Source organism: Equus caballus, chromosome 25 (assembly GCF_041296265.1).
Source record: "Equus caballus isolate H_3958 breed thoroughbred chromosome 25, TB-T2T, whole genome shotgun sequence".
Classification (NCBI taxonomy): Eukaryota; Metazoa; Chordata; class Mammalia; order Perissodactyla; family Equidae; genus Equus; species Equus caballus.
Window position 1 is genome coordinate 14,402,726 of NC_091708.1, and position 5,517 is coordinate 14,408,242.

The following is a 5,517-nucleotide window of genomic DNA, read 5'->3' on the forward strand; positions in this document are numbered from 1 at the left end:
GTCTCAAGGGCAGAAATTCCAGACAGATTAGCTTTCCATCTCCTAGGTAACTCTCTGAACTGCATAGCTATAGAAATTCATTGCTTTAACACTGGGTGTCCTTATTAGGGAAATATCTTAAATTCTGTGCCAACAAAGAAACTCATTGACTACTAAGCAATAGTCATGAAAATATTTATGACATGGATTATAAACAGGTGCTCCAAACAGAACAAAAGCTGGGGTTATTCACCACTTGGACTAGATGGAAAAAGAATTATTTACACCTAGCACAGAACATTTTATGCTTTTAGTAAATGTTTTTTCTGGGTTACGTGTCCTCATATTCTAGGAGTGGTAAATTTGCTTAAGTACCAGAGGGAATTGGCAAATGTAAATAGAGCTATATAAATAATAGGTGTTAGAGCTATAGAATTGCCTATACTATACTCATTCATAAATTATTCAGCAAAGATGTACCCAGTCCTTACTACACGCCTGGGTTTGGCACTAGAGATGGAAAGATAAATACAGCACGACCTCTGCCTAGTCCAAAATTTGCTTTGTTTATTCTTGATAAATGTGTTCAGAAGCTGTGCAGGATAAGCATGCACATTTCATAGATGAGGAAGCTGAGGCTGGCCAAAGTCACACACCAGGAAGTGTCACTGTCAACACTGATACCCCAACGGTCTTTCTCCAAGCCCAGCACTCTGCCCACTCCCTCATACCCTGGCATGATCGAGATGAGACCCAAAGGGGGTTTGGATGACCCAAGGGCAGCCACTCACAGCATCTAAGGACATCAAAGCTGGCCTTTGATCCAGTATTAACATCCCAATGTGTTCCATTTTCACTTTCCATCCAGATGTTTAGCACCGTGTAGACACAGCTATGGTCTCAATCAGGACTAAGTGATACATTGCAGGAATTATTGCAATGCTCATTGAAAAACTAGTCTCTTCCAATTGCGTTTTGAAATGATCCTGTAGGGGAAAGGGTTTTGTGCCTTTTGAACCAGCTTCTCTTAGAGCTTTAGCAACAGGAATTGTAAAATGTTCCCAAAAATATTGCTTGGCGTGAAAACCTCTTTCAACGCAAATGAACCATTGATAAAAAGGAATTCGTTAAGAGAGACAAGAGTTAGGGGTGAGGTCATTAGCCACTTGGTTGCCAAGGAAGTGAAGCTGCAAGAGAAGCCTGGACGGGAGGGGAATGGGGGGGGTTGGGGGTGTGGGGGGTGTGTGTTAAGTACATGGGTCATGTGCAGTCAATAAGGGATAAAGGACATTTTACACCCACCTTAGGTACTATTGATTTGATTTTCTATACTGGCGGAATTAATATGCAACTGCTTCAAAATAACCATGATGAAATGGAAACAATACAATAACATGGAAATGATTTTAGGGTCAGAAAACCTAGATTTGAGGATTCCCTCAACTGTTAGCTGTGAGACCGTGAGCAAGTCATTGAAGTTCTCTGAACTTCCATTTCCTCATCTCCAAGATGAAGATAACAATTCCTACCTCATAGGATAAATATGATGATGGATTTGGAAGTGTTTATTAAATTGCAAAACAGCATATGAATCCAAGTTTTCCTTTTCTATTTACGCAAAAATTCAAATCCAGATCCAGTGTTGAACATCTCTCTATGCTCAAATATTATTCATCACTAATGCAATCTAACTTTTAGTTGCCCCAGCCTTGGTCACACTCACTCTGTTTCCTTCCTAAGAGTGAACATCCAGGCTGCCTTCTGTGGGTGCTCCCCAAGGCCTCCGTTCTGTGATCACAGACCTGAGAATGTCTGCTGCATCCCTGATTTGGGAAAGCAAGGCCTTTGATTAGTCTTCCAAGCACTCGTACACGCAAAAGGCTACACAACGACTACATTCAGATGTCTGATAGCCATCTGGAGCTGGACCCTTGATTTCTAACCTTCCCAGCCTGTTCCTGCACCAGTTCCTCTCATTTCAGTAAACAGCAACTCCATTCAGCCAGTTGCTCAGATCAAAAGAGTAGCAGTCTTCTTCAACTCTTCTATCCCATTAGCTCCCCATCAATAACCAACCCATCCCCCAGTGCTGTCACTTCTGCCTTCAAAATACATGCTACATGCCACCACTGCTTCCCCCCTCCACCAGTTCTAGCCTACTGCAAGCCACAGACCTCTCTTGTTGGGAATACTGCCAAAGACTCTATAGGGTTTCCTCTTCCTCCCCTTACCCTTTCACAGTCTATTCTCCCTATAGCAACAAGAGGGACCCTTTAAAGATATCAGGTAGGCCAACCACAAAGACCTCCAATAGTTTCCTGTCTCCTCAGAATAAAGGTCAAAGTCTTTGTCACAGCCTGCGAGGCCCCGCTGAGCTGAACGGGCTTCCCACCACCTCTCAACCTCATTTCCTTCCACCTCCGCACTTCACTCCAGCCTCTCTGGGGCTCTAACCCACCAATTACCCTCCTGCCTCAAGAAATTTGGGCCAGTCATTCCTCTTGCCTGGACCATTTTTCCCCAGATATTCACAGGCTTCATTGCTTCACTTTAACCCAGATTCTGCTCAAACATTAATTCCTCAGAGAGACCTTTCCTGATCTCCTCTGTGGCTTATTTTCCCTCTTAGCACTGATTTATATTACATCATGCATTATATTCTTGTTTATTGTCCGTCTCCCCACTAGAATATAAGCCCCACAAAGGCAAGCCTTTGGTTTCTTTCATTTTTCGCCATATCCCCAGCATTTAGATCAAAGTGGTATATCGTAGATGTTTTAAGAGGGTGTGTGATGCAGCCCTGAGGCCATCAGGAGACCAGAGCTGCCTTTCACTTTGGGGCGTACTTAATCCAGTTTGGTCAACGGTGTCATCAAGGGTTTAGAGAGAACCATGTACCAACCAAAAGGAGTTCTGCCTGGAGCTGAGGAATGCCATGGGCTGACTAAGAGTGAAGGTCACAGCGGCCTCCAGCACAGCCAGGACAGAGGTGTCTTGACCTCCGGCACCCATGGGCCCTGATGGAAACCTTCTCAGAGCGACAAAGAGGCCCTGATCTCAGGGTGCATTCCCCAACCCCAGTTCTCTTGGACCTCATTTCACCAAGGAGCACCAGGTCTCCCCGGGAGGGAGGGCCTTGCCCTAAGTGACCACACCAAGCAGAAACTTCTGCTTCCATCTCCTGTTTGGCTGACATACTTTTAATCTATCATTTATCGAGGGCCTACTCCATGCCAGGCCTTGTGCTAAACCATGCGCATGTGCTGTATCATTCATATTGTCTAAGAAAGGAGATATTATCCCCATTTTACAGGTGAGAAAACTGAAGCTCATGGGATTAAATAACTTGCCCAAAGTTATACAGATAGAAAAGCGGAAAATTGAGATTTGAACTGAAGAAGTTCAGAATATCAGACCCCAAAACATGCCACTTCAGCATGTTGATTATTTTGAGCTGAAGGCACTTGAAACAACAGATGCAGGAGGGGCTCTCTGACCGCCCCCTTTCTACTTACAGCAGGGTATAAAATTTCCCGTGAGATAGGTGTGCTCCCTACACCAGGAGGAAAAGAACATTCTTATCACCGGGGAGCTGACACCAAAGTGGATCTGTACCAACAAAGCTACTAAAACAGTCTTCATCTTCCGTTAGTTTCCCTACTATATTTCCTAGTCACATTCCCACAACTTACTGCCCCCAGCAGCTTAAACACCTTTTCCTTTGTCTTGTCACTCTTCCACAAATTTATCATTCTTTGTTTAAAAAGAAAAAGGTATATAAGCTCTCGGTCCTAAGGGCTTCTTAGGGTCTTCCTTTTCCTTACGAAGGCTCCTGTGTACACGTAAAAATGTCAAATACAACTTATATGCTTTTCTCCTCTTAATCATCTGTCCTTTGTCAGTTTAATTCACAGACCCTAGGAGGGTAGGGGAGGACTTCTCCTCCTCTAGAACTACTCTGAGCAATGCCGCTGCCCTCATGCATTTCGGCTGAACGCCATGTCCCTTCAGCCCCCCAGATGTAGTGAGTTGGGCCTCTGAGCTAGTTCCTGCAGTGTGAACAGATACCAGAGAATTTCAAGAGCCGATAAGCCGAGACACTGAGCCTGGACCCCCACAACCACTCCAGGGACCTCTGGTGGCTGCTGCCTCTGACACGAGGAGGCCACAAGAGGTGCAGCCTGCCCTCAGGCCCTGGGAGGGTCCCCTGGAAGGAGATGCCAGCCTATTGGCTCAGCCTGAGCTGGTATCATGAGATTCACCCACAGAGAAGGTGAACTTTAGCTTGATTAATGATTCTGAAACTCCTTAGGTTTCAGTTCCTAGGGGCTGCCTCTTTTTCTAATTCTCCTGAAATCTCTCAGCTATGAAAGCTGGTCACCAGGAAAGTGTTTGTAAATAGCCTTCAAGGGAGCTGTCCTTTGGGACCGAGACAATGTCCTCACCCCAGAGGTTTACCAGGTCCTCCAAAGTAGGCAGAGGCGACGGACCAATGTCGTTCCACATCTGTCAGCAAGGAGAAGTTTCGAAGCAGGCACCACTGAGCCTTGAGAAAAGGACTTCTCTATTGTCTTCTGAGAGGCTGGGCCTGTGCCTTCGGCAGCTCCCAAATCCTCATGCGCTGTGAAGTGAAATGGGTTTGCCAAAGATGGAATAAGCGAAAATCTTCAGCAAGACGTTCGATCTCAAACTAACATCAGTTCTCGTGACCCCCAAACTCTCTCACTGGACTCTACACAGACACTCGCATAACCAAAGTTATTCTTCTCTCCAGGGCACGCTGAGCGAGAAAGCTATTTTCCTGAAGATTGTTTCTTTGACATTCACGCTCCAACAAGGATAGTCTCTTCTGGGCCTAATTTGACTTCTTTATGTGCCAAGAGGAAACCTTCTCTCTGAAGGGCAGGCATACAGATATCTGAAGAGGCCTTTAGGAGGCACTTTATAATTTCCTTGAATTTCCTAGAATGTTTGGAGAATAATGTGTATTGATTAACTGTCTCTTTCAAAATGCTTAAAGTTCCCCTATCCTTTCATTTTTTTAGAAGGGAATTAACAGTGAATTAAAAAAAAGGAATATACTGACTCACTTACCCACGTTTTCTAACTGAAAAGAGTGCGGCCTAAAATCCCACAAAATGCAGCGGAGTCCATGCAAGGACAGTGGAAGCCAAGTGGCTCATCCTGGAGAATTTGGAATTGCGGCCACAGAAATAAGAGAGATGGCAGTGACTCCTTGAGCTCACGTCATAATCTGAATGTGACTCTAGGATGGCCAGCATGCCTGCACTGGCTCCAGGAGTCTCACGTTGGGATCAGTGACACGCGACCTCTGCTGCTCAGCACAAAGGGAAGTGGATATTGACCATACCACAGACCTGGTCTGCATCATTTAACATGCAAAGCATGTGACACTCCTAGGCCAAGGTTCTAACAGAAAATTCTGCTTCCAACCAATGACTTGGCACAAAAACAAAAAAAATTAAGGCCATGACCAATGATGTCACATAATAGCAAAACTAGCACATGTGAGGGTTT